Source organism: Chinchilla lanigera, unplaced genomic scaffold (assembly GCF_000276665.1).
Source record: "Chinchilla lanigera isolate Chin_1 unplaced genomic scaffold, ChiLan1.0 scaffold00019, whole genome shotgun sequence".
NCBI classification, from domain to species: domain Eukaryota; kingdom Metazoa; phylum Chordata; class Mammalia; order Rodentia; family Chinchillidae; genus Chinchilla; species Chinchilla lanigera.
The window spans coordinates 16,312,735-16,329,391 of NW_004955420.1; the positions used below are offsets into that span (position 1 = coordinate 16,312,735).

General features: G+C 35.1%; 1 pseudogene; it reads left to right on the top strand.

Annotated features, from left to right (window-relative positions):
• The first annotated feature begins 11,805 nt into the window (after positions 1 to 11,805).
• On the top strand, positions 11,806 to 14,206 carry LOC102026120 (annotated as a pseudogene).
• The last annotated feature ends 2,451 nt before the right edge of the window (positions 14,207 to 16,657 follow it).

The window sequence follows — 16,657 nt, forward strand, 5'->3', positions numbered from 1 at the left end:
AACCAGAAAAGTGTGCACATGTGTGTGCACACATTTTCACACATGGAAAATACAGTGAGATGGAGACTTTATGAATTGCATGTTAACATAGTCATACTTTGTCTCTCTCAATCCTTTCTCCATTTCCTCCTCTTTTGGGTCCGTTTTCAGGTAGCTCTACTGCATGGTCGACTGGCTTAGCTCTGAACTCATTTATGTTTTTCCCAGTTTCTTTTTTTTAGTATTTTTCATTGCTGTTGTGGCTGTAACTTCATCTCAGAAATTCACCTTATAATAGATTTGCTTAGCATATCACCTTAATCACTGAGAAAATAGTAGTTTAAGTAAGTGAAGAGACTTTAAAAAGTCTCATTTAGGCAAGTCTAAATGCAGGTGTTTCAAATATTACTTGCACTATTACAAAATGTAAGGGCCAAAGTACCTTTCACTTACAGTTCTGCATATCAGGAAAAAGGCAGAGAGACACAGATAAAGTAACCCTACTTGGAAACCACCTTCCCTCAGGAACCATCAGCTTATGTTTCATTGACTAAACTGGTGTTCCGTCAGTATGGAAAAAAAGAGGAAGTAACATGGGGTAAGAAATTAGAGAGTCTTGTCACAAAATGTGAACACTCCTTTGCGGTTTATACTGTACCTAACCTCATCCCTTTCATCCAGCACATTCTGCTGCTTCAGGAACCAATTTCACAGATAGCAGCACCGAACTATAAAAGAACAGCTCTCCAGGATAATTGCTGCTCTAAAACCTGAGCATTTTCATTCTGATACCCTGTATAGCAAGGGAAGTAAACTGATTATAAACAATATACTGTTCAGTGTTCCTTATAAGAAAACAATGCTGGACATACTGGTGCTATGAAGAGAAGTTTTTTCTCCCAGTACTATGGATTAGAATGAAACTATTCTCTAAATCATGTCCAAGCTTACCCTGCAAGGATCTACCATAGAGTCTGTTGACCCAGTACAGCCAGTTAACTGAGATAATGGTTGCATAAAACCTTTACAGAGTGATCGCACCATCAATCTTATCCTATGCTGTCACATTCCAGCCCACATGCGAACTAACTATGGAATTCTAGACAAGGATGACATGGACATGAATGGACAACCACGTCTTTACCTTAAATGTGAGAGCTATTTCTAACCTGGCTCAAAGTAATTGACTACGACCTCCTGGAAAAGAGATAACATTGTTTGTGAAGTGAGAATATGGGTTTCAAACCAAATGGCAGGGATTAACAGGGGTTATTATATTACATATTGCTCAGATTACCTGATGTAAGAATAAAAGATTGATCAAACCTTTAAAGAGAATATGAAAATAACAATTTAAAAGAACATTAGAGACAATATATAATTTCACTAGACAGGATGATAGAAATTCACCAATGGTTGTTATATTACATATTGTTATAGTTTGCTATTGTATTTTTTACTATTCTCTTTAAAATAATAAAAAAAAAGTACAAAGCATATAGATACCTGAAGCTTCAGAAACATCACCACTTCCCTTTTTTACATTTAGAGCCAGGTTCTGGGCAAGTACAGATATTGCTTTTCCAGGTAAAGCACTCAAAAAAAAAAATCATCCTTAAGAATACATAAAATGTTTTCATTTCAACCTTCATTATTTCTTTCAGTAAACAAAAAATGGTTGTTTCATTCTCAGTGTAGTTATTTACGTAGTTTGCAGATAGATTTTATTCTTATTATTGATTGGAGCATAGCCAGTGGCTTGTACCATTGAGCACATATTGGAACCACCTGAGAACTTCTAAAATATGTAAGATAGGTCTCCAAAAAATCCTGATGAGGTTGGCTCAAGGAAAGGTGATTCTTATCTTCGTGGATTAAAATCTCCTGAGAACCCATGGCTAATATTCATTAAATATTATTTAAAGTTACAGTAGTCTGGCTTTTCAGAGAATTTGTAAATTGTATGTTTATAAGTATTATGAGTAGAAGACTCCCTTTCTGACAAAGCTTAAATAACTTCAATAACAAGAGATATTAGTGCTAAGTCTCTAAATGTCCCTGTCTTATTCCAGCATTTTACCTAATCCCCTGAATATGATAGACTGGTTTACTTAAAGATTTTTTTGGTATGGAACTTAGAATTATATTAAGTTCCTGCCTGAATCAAGTTGACTTGGGGACAGTTACTTCCATTTGAGACTAGGGAGACATTTATTTAACCAGCCCCATTAGATGTCTGTTCATTTCATGAATAAAAATTTGGAGCTGAAGATGCTAATAAGTGTGCCTGCTGCCTTGAAATAATAGCCTCCAAAACCATTAAGCGCATTCATTAAGAATCTGGACTTTTACAGAAAACCAGCTTTATTTCTCATTCCTTCTATAAGTGTTCACAATGATAATTTGCATCGCATGAACATGCTAAGACTCCCGTGGTATTTGTTTCTTTTTTCTTTTTTCTTTTTTTGGTTTTTCTCTGGTACCGGGAACTGAACTCACGACCTTGCACTTGCCAGGCAGGCGCTTTTGCCGCTGAGCTAAATCCCCAGCCCCGACTCCTGTGTTATTTGGAAAGAAACTCACTCCCCCTGACAGTACAGTACAGTCTTGGCTATGTAGCATCTCTTAGCTTATGCTAATTTATTCCCTTGGATCAGAACATCCATTCTCAGGATAGAATTAATTTACAATAGGATTTTTCCTACACGTTCACTCAGAGCCCACCGTCCTCTGAGAGAACAGCGGTTACCCTGATAAATTCTTCTTTCTCCAACACTACATTTTAGAAATTGAGAGGCAACATCTGACTGTTATTCCATATTCCCTATTTGATCCAATCACAAGCAAGAGGAGAAAAATTTGTATCTGTTCCAGAAAACTAGGTAACCCAGAATTGTTTGTTCTGTAATTTATACTATAAGTCTGTTTACTCTGTATATGATCAGTCCTTGATTTTATTTTTTCCAGCAAAAATGCAGCTTGTCTCATAAGCTTCCTTCACTTCTGTCAGTGAATATATGTGGGTAACTGTTCTGCTTCTCTACCTGTATCAGAATGGAAGCCCCCTCTCAGGAAAATATATGGAAACCTGGTCACATTTTCCCCAGTAGGAAATGCCTGGAAATTGGACCAGACCTCATTGAAATGTCTATTTGTGCATCACTTTGAGTGGAACATAGGATGCCTAGATTAAACATGCTTCCTGACTATACCTGTGAGGATGTCTCCAATGAGATTAGCAGTGGAATCTGTGGGCTTTAAAGCAGAGTGCCTTCCCCATACAGGCGACCATCATCCAAGTGATTGAAGGCCCCAAATCAAAATGAAGAGGAAGGAGAAGTTTGCCCTTGTTTGCTTCCCGCCTGTCTTTTCAAGTTCAACATTGGTTTTCTCCCCTCTCACACTATGATATACACTATTGTGTCTTGTATCTCTCAAGCCACTGTACAACCTGGTTTCCTGGGTCTCCAGTTTAGAGGTGGCAGATATGGAATCCCTTAGCCTTAAAAATTATATGAGCCAATTTCTCATATTAAATCTCTACTGTTAGCTTTCTGACACCTGCTGTCATAAATACTTGAGGTAATCAATGAATAAAGACAAAAGGGCCATAGAACTTTGGGTTAACAGTCCTTTCCATTTACTTTAAAGTTGTACAACCTCCTTTTGGATTCTTGCGTCTCTATTTGCTGGGTGACTTCCAGATTTTTTTCTTTGCTTTAATTGTCAGCAGTTTGATTATCACACAGTTCATATGGATTCATTGAAGTTTATGCTGTTTGGCATTCACTGAGCTTTCTGAAGTTGTAGGTCTAATTCTTTGACAAAATTCGGGACATTTGGGCTATTATTTCTTTACTTCCTTTCAGCACAGCAATTTCTGTACACTCCTGGGACCCCAGTGATGCTAAAGCAAATATTTTTGTTGTCATCCCCCATATCTTTAAGGGTCTTTTGCTGACTTTAGTTTTTTCAGATTCATTGTTAGGTTAAAGCTTTTCTGGTGATCTGTCTTCAAATTCCTTGGTTCCTTCTTCTATCATCTTCATTCTGCCTCTCAGATTTTCAGAGAAACGTTTTGTCTTTTATTTGTCCTTTTATTTTTGGATTTTGCTACTGTTGCTGGCTTTGCAGTTCTAAAAGCTTCATTTGCTACTCATCTTCTACTTTCTATCCATTGGGTGCACTTTCCCCTTTTCCTTTTGGATTCAGAGTTGGACAGTTCATTGTCATCTCACAGTGGGGTCTGTTGATTGAGTTTTCCCACTCAAGCTGAAATTCTTACGGTAGTTCACGTGCCAAGTGATTTTTATCATATCTAGGGTGTTTTGAATATTATTGTATGAGACACAGGATCTCCTTTAAATCTTACGGAGAATGCTGACATTTTTCTCCTAGTAAGCCATCAGCTTGGTTAGGACCAGAGCTTGAGTTCCAGCCTGCCTCTTCTGCACTGTGGTTACAAGCTAGAATACTTTTCAGAGCGTCTTAGTACAGCCCTTGAACTACTACGGTCCAATTTAGAATTTTCAGCTCTATGATGGCGTGCAAGTGGTACACATTCAGTAGAAATCATAGTTCAAATTATGAATTTTAATCTTTTCGCAGTGTAACAATTAGCTCTATGATAATCTTGCAGTGCTAGGCTAGTTGACAGCCATGGCTAATACCCTTCCGGAGAGTGCTGTTAAGTTATGATGTTTGGTTGATGAGGTGTATTAAGTGCAATTTTCATGTACAGTATTTGGAAGTTATGATAGGTCAGGATGTAATCCTATCAGAAATCAAAAGAGCATCTGACTTGGATCTGTCCAGTGTTTGCGCCACCTATTGGCTGGTCTCAGGACATCAGCGGTGGTGTACATGTTTAGTTCTCAGTCTTTTTTAATGCTAAATAGTGAGATTCACTTGTGCACTAGTTTGGAAATGATTTCAAAGTTTATAAAGAGTTACTTGGGGTTGATTTTCTGAGTTCCTGCTCTTCCACAAACTCCCATGCATTCCAGTTCCTTGGGCAATTCTTTATTGTCTTTAAAAGGGAAGATAACATTTTTGGTTGCTAGTGTATTTCTGAGTTGTATCTAAATCCAGGGCCAGTCATTGGAAGGACAAGCAGAAAACAAACAAGCAAATCCAGAATTGATGGCTTTCCCCTTCCGTTTATTTGAACCACAGCTCCCAAGAAACCAAAGACAGAGGAAAGATAGAGGGAAGACAAACCCATACTCAGAATTTTGGCTCCTGTGGGCATCAGGAATGCCAAGAATTTGCTTAGGATTTGTCCGTGAAAGAATTGGCAAAGGAGGAATAATAAAAGTGAGCAGTTTCTCTACACTCTCTAAATATCTTCTAGAGGGCTGGGGATGTAGCTCAGCGGCACAAGCACCTTCCTGGCAAGCGCCAGATCCTGAGTTCTATTGCCGGTGCCAAAAAATAAGAAATAAAAATAAATAAATAGATAAAATCTTCTAGAGTAACATCAGAAGGGTGTTACTCTATCTTCTCTGCGCTTTCAACTCCTTGTGCCCACTGCTGTGCTGTCTGGGAAATAGTAGAAGAAAAATAAATGAGAAAGTTGTCACTGATTCATGGATAATTAATTTGGGGCTGCTCCTTCAAATTGTCTGCTGCTTTTCAGTCCTCACAGAGTTGACCTGTGTTTTATGCCAACACTTAATGTAGAAAAAATAAAGTGACTGATATTTACTCCGTGTTGGGTAGACTAGACCCCCTTGTATGCTAAGTCCACATTTTGATGATGTTCATTTTCCAAACAAAAATATCCTCTTCCCATCAAAGATCCTTTCAAAATGAAAATGCCAATACAATGTATATTTCAATACTTTACCAATTTTGTGTCACTTGGAGACAAATGAAATATATCCCTATCAAACTCAGTTATCATCTGAATATAAAATCTGAGATGGTATGACTCTAAAACTAGAGTGTTCGAAATTATATTATAAAAAGTGAAGAAAATTTGAATAGCTAATTTTACCCTTGTGCTTAGCCCAGAGTCTGAGTTAAAAATCTGGAAAGTAATCAAATGATCTTTAGTTGGACATTTTTAAAGACCATCATGAGCCCACAGTACAAAGTGTAGATATAGCTCAGGGCTTCAAAAAAAAAAAAAAAAAAGTTGGCCATCTTTAGAAAATGCCTAGAGACAAAATATCTGGCTTTGTTTTCCCTAGCAAAATATACAGCATGCCTCAGAGTAAATGGGACACTGAGGAAAGTCCACAGTAACTGCTATTCATGGTACATTTCCTCTGCAAATAAAAAACATTCTTTATACATGATCTTATCAGAGTCACACTCACTAGGTAAGGTTGCAAAACCTGTCAGCAGAAAAAGATACTAGGAATTACATTACTCCTTTGATACCTACATAATAATTATGAAGTATAAAATGCTAATAAGTACATATACGTACTGTCTTATTTTGATAGATCCTCCAAAGAAAATCTTTAAATTAAGTGACAATGTCACTTATGTTGTATGAGACAGTTTTTAAGTATAGACAAATGTTTTCTGGACTGCATGTAGTCAACTATATTTTATGAATGAAACTAGATATTATACTCTAGGTAGTAAAACTGATGTGCTTCCTCATGGAAAAAATCATATTACATTTGTACCTGATATGTAATTTCATTCTTAAACTTTTCCCCCTTATTTTATTGCTTTGTGCATTAATCCCTTCTATTGGACTATGAAGTCTCTGAAGTCCAGAAATGAAATTTGTTCAACTAAGTTGGCACAAAACAAAATTTAATGAATGTTCATCAGATTTTCATCATATGAAAAAGATCAATCATAAAATCTCTGTAAGAAGTAATAGGCTTCTTTCGCTGGCCATATGAAAGGAAAACTTTTTGCAAGACAGTTTTAAAAATCACTTAAGAAAAATTCATATTCTATAAAACAATCCATGCCATTTAACTAGACTGTGTGGCATTCACTCTACTACTGCTAGGTTTTTTTCTTCCTTTATTCAGAGTTACTTTACTAGTGAAAAAAAATCTAAGCCAGTATGCTAAGTGGTGTGTGGGAGTCGTCTCTGAGCTATCTTGTTAATATATAATGGAATATATGCATACATTTTAACTCCCACATAATCCTCTAAACCGCTCTCCTGAAGTCTATATCATGGATAATCTAGTTACATGGCTCTCTTCTTGAGATTCCAGTTGAAATCATCTCACAGTTATATGTAATCATCTGAGGGTTCAGATTTAATAAGAAGAAATTTCTATTTGATTCATCAAAAATCTTCACTCTGGATGAATCTTTAGTATCCTGTGGTTTCCTTAGAAACAAATGATATACAACAGCATTGTCCAATAAATAAAAAACAAGAGCCATGTGTATAATTAATTTTTTAGTAACCATTTTTTATTTTAAAAAGAAAAAAACAAAGACAATGATTAAAAAAGTAAAAGAAAACAACTAAAACTAATTCTTATAATGCTATATATTTAACGCACTATATCCCATGCTTTCAACATAGGACCAATGTGAAATAAACTAAATATTACTGAAACATTTCACATTCATTTGGTACTAAGGATTTGCAACTTGGTGTTTTTTATATCTGTAGTACATCTCAATTCAGACTAGCACCATTACATGTTCTAACTGATGTGTGTCCAGTGGTTATTTTATGAAAGGCACAGATTTAGAAGAGACAGAAATCTAAAAGTTTGGAAAATTATTGAAGTACTCACTTCTTGCTTACATAATATGTGGCTATTCCCTTATAATCCATGAAGATTTTTCTTTAATCAAATGCTTTCCAAATCCCCTAATGTCGTATATGGTTTAGTACCACTTTCTCTGCTTCTCTGAGCCTCTGACTCTTCCCATCAGTGGTCCTGATTTGAAGGATTTCCTCCTTAGTTCTGTGTATTGCTTCCTTCTATACACAATATATTTCCTTCTATACAAAACATATTTTATCTTTACATCCTTAACACAAAATTTATCTTGCCTCCCTGATTTTTTGACTAACAAATTCTTTTTAGGTCTTACCTTAAATATCCCTTTCTCAGGAAAAATATCCCTGAATCTCAAACACTGACTGCTGTTTTCACAGCACTTACTATGGAGGTTCTCCTGACAGTGAATAAGCATACACTTCAGGTGATACAGTCAGTTACAAAGCAGAGTGGTGCTCCTTGAATGTGGTTGAGTGAATTCCTTACAGCTTAAATGAATGAGAAAAATGAAAGAACAGAAAAAGCAACTGAGTTTCTCAGAGTCCTGCAGCTGGTTAAGGGAGAGGCCATGGATGAGACTCTGATTCAGCTCATAGAGTTTGCATGTTTAAAGACATTATGATTGTAAAGAGATGCAGTCATTACTGTATGGAGAGCAGAGAAATAAATATCCATGCATTTGTGAATTTCTGATCATAGTAAATTTTCCATTTCTAAAGGCAGCATGAAATAGGCACCATTGATGGGAACGTAGGCTGAAGAAGCTGTAAGAGAAATCAACACATCAGTACCTAGACCGTGCTTGTGATCCAGTCAAACTATACTTGGATCCAGGCCTCAAATTCTTGTGGATTCACAAGGAGAAAGGTTTGAAGATGTTCTTTGTAATGCTGTTTATGTTGCCAATTAAATTCTTTATAAGAAAGAAATTTGAAATTTGGGACACCATCCTCTTTTACTTTGAAAGTTATGAAGTAGTAGTTAATAATAAAATGAAAAATAATAAGAATTTAAGAAAGAGATGAAAAATTAACTTAATTGTGACATAAATTATCTTACATCAGAGTCCATGGTAAGCATACATTCAGTTTTGCTTAGAGGAGCAGAGATTGTTTCATTGAAAATGGACCTTTGAATCAGAAAGGGCCCTCTGGGTTGGTTTAAAGAGCATTTGAATTTATCTAAGTTAAGGTATTAAAAAATAAAAATTATTTCACATGTGGCATTTATCCAAATGAATTGATATTGCCACTTGCTTCTTTGGAAAGGTTTTATATTGTTAGTCTGCCTATTTCAGGGTCCATTTGTATCTAGCTTTCATGGTGAAAATGCAGATATTTTTTTCTTAATGAGGCCTGTCCTCATTAAGAATGAAAGATCAGATTAATGCAATGTGACAAACTTGAAAATATATATTACATAATTCAAACAATTGCTTCTCTGTAACTACAATGTCTTTTAGGTTATTATTTTATTGATATAAATATGAGATGTTGATATCAATTTTCTCCTCTGATTACTAAATATTATCAACTATGATTAAGGCTTCGTTAAAATTTTTCCTAGATTCAGAAGTGAGATTCTACTGAAACTATTTGAAAACCAAAATCTCTATAGGACCTATATTCTATTCACTTGATGACTTTGATATACTCATGCTTTAAAAAAAAGCTTGAACTCAGTGGTTTTTTTTCTGATTCAGCTTGACTAAGTGGGAAATTTATATTTTCTAAGATTCCTTTCCTATATGCTTCTGAGTCAGAGCTGACCAAAATAAAAGTATGCAAGAGATACAGAAGAAAGTACAGAAGCAGGAGTCACTCCTCTCTGAAGGTCAGAATGGTCAATTACAAACACCAAGCAATGGTACAACCTGCTGGTGTGTTTCAGTGACTTCACTTGGACACTGCTTCATGTCTTGTCCCCATTTCTGGCTGCTGATTTTGGACCAGCTGTACCACTGGGATTATCAGAAGGTATAGAAGTGACAGCTCTTATCCTTCAGTGCCCCCATTCCAAATCCTGATCTCCAGATCCCCCCAGAGTTGTGTAACATCAAAGTCCCATGGGAAAGCCTTCTTTTGTAACCCTTCTAATGGTATTAATTTCTTGATTGAATTCTGACTGATATAGTCTTGTAGGTAACTTCATTCTGGATTTTAATAAAGAAAATGTCAGTTTTTTCCTGAATAATTTCCCTTTACTTAGTTCCTTTGAATCATGATCTCCTTCAGAAGTTTGGTTTTAGAAAAAGCTCCAATTCCATGAAAACTTAACTTCACTTATACTTTTTATGAGAAACAATAGGAAAAAATTGCAGCCTATCCTATCAAATGTTCTGGATTCTTTACAGTTGGCTTTACATTTTTGGCCTGCAGCAGAATTTTCTTTCCTTCCTTTTTCTTTTTTTATTCTAAAGAGGAAAAATAATAACAAAATAACAACAACAAAGACAAGAGTAAAAAAAGACAAAAACAATAAAAATGATACAGAATTTCCAAACAAGATGATGGGAAATTAACAATGGTTGTTGTGTTACTGTTATCATCAGTGAAGTTGCTCAGATTACCAGATATAACAATGTAAGATTGATCAATCCATTAAAGAGAATAAAAAATAATGAGAAAAAAGTTAGAAATGATACAGAGCTTCACTAAACAAGATGGTAAGAATTCAACCATGGTTGTTATATTGTATACTGTTATCTTTAAATTAGTTGTTCAGATTGTCAGACATAAGCATGCAAAATTAGCCCCCCAAAAATTGGGGGCATTAAAATTCAACACACTAATACATACCAAATACTTAGAATTAGTCTTCAGTTATGAAAATAAATTGCCAAATTATTTTATCTCATATCCAAATCAGTTCATTAAATCTGTTCATTATATACACATATTTATACAATTAAAATACATATCTAAGGACAACACATTTATATAAAACTAACTGAAGTTGTTTTAAAAATTAATTTCATATAGCAAATTGTACTCATATTTGACAAAAGAAAGAGAATTTGACAGAATGTTTATGAATGGAGAGGATCTCACACAGGTGTAGGATTGGTCTTCATCTCAGTATAAAATATGACCTAAATTAGAGTTTTGACATGTGAGTTAGGAAAATAAGTTGGAAGGTAAAAATCTACTAAAAAATAAAAGACACTAAATCTACTAAAAAAAAAAGGTAAAAATCTACTAAAAAATAAAAGACACCAAATCTACTTTTAAAAAAGGTGAAAAATCTACTAAAAAATAAGAGACACTAAATCTACTAAAAACAGGTAAAAATCTACTAAAAAATAAAAGACACTAAATCTACTAAAAAAAAGGTAAAAAATCTACTGAAAAATAAGACACTAAATCTACTAAAAAGAGGAAAAAAATCTACTAAAAAGTAAAAGACACTAAATCTACTAAAAAAAGGTAAAAATCTACTAAAAAATAAAAGACACTAAATCTGCTAAAAAATAAAAGTAGATTGCTGGTACAAAATTCTGCACTTTCATTTATATCTTTTCAGTAGATATAGTAGGGTAATAATAATAATAATAATAATCTATCATAGGAATAAAATGAGTCTAAATTAAAGAAAGGACAAGGGAAAGATACAATCCTATAAAAAATGACCATAATGGTTATGATGATCTCCCTTTATTTTTTCCTCTTTATTTTATCTCACATTCCGAGGGGTGTCTTGCTGATAAGAGCTAATTTGATAAAACAATCTATAAAACTTTGTCAGTGGGATTTGCTTGGTTCCCAGGCAACAGATGCTTATTTTAAATATGGTCTTTCAGAAGGCATGATTCATCATTGCTGTCTAAATCTGAAGTGACATTTAGAAAAGGAGACTTTTAGGGAATGAGATTTTCTGTGGGTTAATCAATGCAACTCACCATCTAGTAATTAAACATCCACGCAGTGCTCTTACAATCATGCACTCATCAGGAAACGTAAGGCAGGCTCTTTGCTCACAACAGATAATCACAGATCAACCCCACACATGCTCCTCTCATGGGGTTCCCAGAACCAAGCAATTATATCAGATTTTCTTCTAATACAGAATAGAGTTATAGGAAGTAATATGATACGACATAAACTAAATGTTAGAAAAGGTGGTGAGAGGTGAGTGGAGGAAGCAGGCATTGCAGTCAGAAGTGACTGTATCAGAAATGTAAGTTAATGAAAATATAGACCATATCGTAGGTCATGGGCTGTTCTCAGATTCTGCTGAATAGTGACTATCCCAAGACCATCTATGGTGATGTTTTTTTCCAAACCTCAATGATCGAATAATGGCATTATATTTCCCCTCATCTGAAGTTCACGTATTTGCTCCTTTGCCAAATATAGCCATGTATCATTCTTTACTTTTTATATAATTAACTTTGTGTTGATTTTTCCTTTTTTTTAAGTTAAAATTATTTTAAGGCCTAGGCTTGAGATAACAGGGAAATTTTCCCTAATGACAGTGGAATACATCCTAGACTAATAATATGAAGGATGTCTAACATCTGACACAATCTTTAACATCTACAGTGGTGTACTACTGTGAAAATGAGACAGAGGCAAGAGGACATAATGGCATCAAATAATATATCAAAGATGGTAAATTCAATAGTGCAGACTAGACTTTGTGCTTAGATATCAAAGGTAAAATTTTTATTTTCTCACAATGATCAGAACTGTGCTATGAGGACTTAATTCTGAAAAAGTTGGTACTAAAACTGGAAAGGTAAAAGGATTGCCAGACAGGACAACAAATGAACTTCTTTCTAGCTTCATCTTTAGGAGGCAAGAAAAATGTTACCTTTATGTGAGACTCAACCTAACTCAGTAAGGCTCTATGAAACTGTATGTAATACCACCTTACGCTACATGTCAGGTGCACTAACCTTTATTATATTGAATCTGGTTATTTCACCTACTTCTCTGTGGATTTCTTCAAGATTTATGCTCTTCATAACTAAATCCCTACAGTCATATATATATAATATTATTATATATAATATATAATATTATATATAAAATATATATTATATATTATGTATAATATATATTACAAAAGCTTAGATTTATACAATTATACTGTATATATATTATATATTTATTACAATATATAATATAATTATATATAATATTTATTACAAAAGCTTAGATTTTTTAAATGATAGAAATAAAATCGTAGGAAATATACTGAACCCTGCTTAATAATCCCCAATTTAACTAATTAGAGTCTGCAATAAGAAGGAAAGAATTGCAGAGATTCCAGAGATTGGATCACAATGACTAGGTGACTTGAAATACAACAAAGGCAAAGATTGCTCTAAAATATCACTCTGGGCTAGTGCAAGAGGTGGTAGTGTAGAGGGACCTAGCTGAGTGGAGTGCAAGGGGACAGCGGTTCTGTGAGAGAATAGAGAGGCTTGGGGCCATCACAAGCCATGGGGATGAAAGAGGGAAAAAGAGTAAAGACACTGTCAAGTGTGCATTGATTTTGGTGCCATGGCTACATAAATAGGAGCTGGTGCTGACAAAGAAGAAGAAACGTAAAAGGTCAAGGGGAAAAAGAATGAGGAGGAAAGCAGGATATGATAAAGATGATATTTTGAAATAACTGGAAGGATTGTCTTTGGAAGCTCGAGGCATCAAAGCAGGCAGAGAAATTATTGCAGCAATGCCAAGAGAAAACAATGAAGAAAAATCTACCTCAAAGCAAGATTAAAAAAAGGGAAAGGATGAAGGGCAAGAGACAAAGTTTTGATGATAACAATAGTGAAGAATCAGAAGATTGATATTAACAAAAGATTGCACAGCCAAAAGTGGAAATACACTGGGAGTGATTATGAGGAAGAGGATGATTTTAATAAACTTTCTAAAAAAGCTAAAGGGAAAGCTAAGAAGTCAAATAAAAAGTGGGGTAATTCAGAGGATGACAAAGATAGTCAAGCATTTAAAGAGCCTTCCAGAGTTAACTCTTCAGGTGGAAAGTGGTGATGAGGCTGACAAAGTTTTGCAATCTAGAAAAGGACAGAAAAAAGTCAGGTCCTAATGTTGATAATGAGACTGAAGTTGAAGACCCTTCCCTCAGAATTATGACAGCAGCCCAAAAGAAGAGTGCAAGAGAAAACAGCGACCCGAAGAAGAAATAAAACTATGGAAAGCAAAGAAAAAAAAATTGGAAACAGGCAAAAATGATCAGGGTAAATAAAAAGAATCTTGAAAGAAACCTGAAGAGGAAGTTGTGAAATCCAAAGTGACTCCTGGTGGTGGAGCTACTTCTGAATCTGCAGAGAATAAAGACATTTCCAGGACTGAGGAAGATGACAATGAAGGAGATTAAAAGAAGGAAGATAAGAAAAAGAAAGCAGAAAGTGGAGAAAAGAGAAGAGAAGAAAAAAAGGACCTAGCAAAATGACTGTTAAATCTATGCGAGAAGCTCTGGCTAAGGTTAAAGAAGAAGAAGACAGAAGAGAGAAGAGGAAGAACACATGAACAGAGAGTTAGAATCAAAGTAGAAAGATGAGGGATGATTGGGACAAGAAAAAAGAGAAAGGAAAAAGCAAAAAGGAAAGGGAAAATGCTAGAAAAGGGAAGGGAAGCTTTTAATTTAATACCAGAGAGAAGCCAGAGCCAGACCTGAAACTACCCTTAAACTTCTACAAGCTCAGGATATTGAAGCCATCAAAAGGCTCTGTCAAAGACAAGGCCAATGTATGAAGACAAAAACTACAAAAAATCACTGCAGCAGCTAGAAAATAGAGAAGTATCCGAGGCAGTGGAATTAAGTACTGATGTTGAAGTTATGGAACAGTGTGTACCACAGAAAAGGAAACACCTCCTCTGATGGAACCAACAGAAAAAAAAGAAGAAGGAGAAAGAGAAGGAGAAGAGAAAGCAGAAGCAGAAGATAAAGAGGGAGAGAAAGAAGTGGGAGGAGGAAGAGAAGCAGAAGGGGAAGGAGAGGGAGAAGAAAGAATATGAGGAAGAGGAGAAGGAGAAAGATGGAGAAGGAAGAGGAGGAGGGGAAGGAGAAGGAAGGAGGAGGAGGAGAAGAAGAAGAAGAAGAAGGAGGAGGAGGAGGTAAGGATGTTTGATTGGATGATTTAGAAGCTATGGGCATGGATGAAGAGAAATAAACAAGAAGAAAACACAACTCATACAGAAAAAAAAGAAACATCCTTAAGCAGAGGAGGAACAAGAAGAAGAAGATGAAGAAGAAGAAGGAGAAAGTGGAGGCAGTGAAGGTGAATAAGATGATGAAAAGATGTCAGAAGAGAAAGATTAAGGCAAAGCACATAGAAAGTAGAGAAATAAAAAAAAAAGCTAGAAAAGAAATAAGCTCAGGCACTGAATATGATTCTGATCATGATCAAACTAAAGAAGAATGGGCTTATGACAAAGGAAAAAGAGAAATGAGAAATGACAACTCGAATTCAGTAAAACTGTAAAGACAGAAAAGCCAAGAGCTCCTATTAGCTATGTATTTGGACATATGATCACAGAGAAGGCAAAAATTTTAGATAACTTTCATCATATACATATCCAAGGTGGTGAAGTAGGTGGTATCACACAGTAAAGTGGGGCCACCAATGTTCTCCGTGAAGCTATTAATAAACAAACTAAAAAGATTAAAAATTTTGATAAAGAGAATGTACAGATTCTAGGAATGCTGATTATAGATACATCTTTTAGTAATCTGCAAAACAGAGGGCATTCTCTTTGTAATATTGCCATTTAAGTTGTTGATATTATTCATAATTTCAAACCCCAGACAACTGAATCTATCAACCTTCTCAAACCTAAAAAATGTCCCTTCATTGTTGCACTCAATAAAGTTGATAGGTTATATGATTGGAAAAAGAGTCCCTGACTCTGGCGAGGCTGCTTAACAGATGCTTTAAAGACACAGAAAAAAATAATACAAAAGATGAATTTGAGGAGCGAACAAAAGCCATTACTATAAAAATTACACAGCAGGATTTGCATACTGTTTTGTTTTATGAGGACAAAGATCCCTGCACTTTCATGTCCTTGCTACTTAGCTCCAAACATACTAGTGATGGCATTGGAAGTTTGATTTACCTTCTTCTCTTGCTAGCTCAGACCATGTTGAGTGAGAGACGCACATACTTTGAAGAGTTGAAAGGACAGGTAGTTGAGGTTAAAAGTGTCCCAGGAAAGGTCACCACCATAGATGTCATATTGATCAATGGGCATTTGAAGAAAGGTGATATGATAATTGTTCTTGGAGTAGAAGTGCCCATTGCCACTCAGATCTGAAGCCTCCAGTTACCTCTTCCTATGAAGAAATTATGAGAGAAGAATGAGTATAAAAAGCATAAAGAAGTAGAAACATCTCAGGAAGTAAATATTCTTGGAAAAGACCAGGAGAAAATACTGACTGGTTTATCTCTCCTGGTGAATTATAAAAAAGATGAAATATCTATTCTTTAAGATGAATTGATCCATGAGTTGAAGTAGACACTAAGTGTTATTAAATTGGAAGAAAAAGGAGTCTATACCCAGGCTTCTACACTGGACTCTTTGGAAGCTCTCCTTGAAAATTTGAAAACTTCGAAAATGTCCTTGCTGGAATCAACATTAGCCCCATCTATTAAGAAAAGTCATGAAAGAGTCCATGATTCTGGAACAGTCTTCACTACTCAGCAATTCTGGCCTTTGATGTGAGTGGCGAATGTGATGTGCAAGAAGTGGTTGATAGTTTGGGATTTAGACTTTTTAGCTCAGGAATTATTTATCATTCATTTGATGCTTTCATGAAATACATATAGACAAGAATACAAGAAACAGAAACAAGAATTTAAGCACATAGCAATATTTCCCTGCAGGAAGAAAATCCTCCTTCAAAATGTTTTGAAACCATTTCACATGATTTGATAATGATAGGGGTGGAAGCAGATTAGGTGAAACAAGGGACTCCCATGTGTGTCC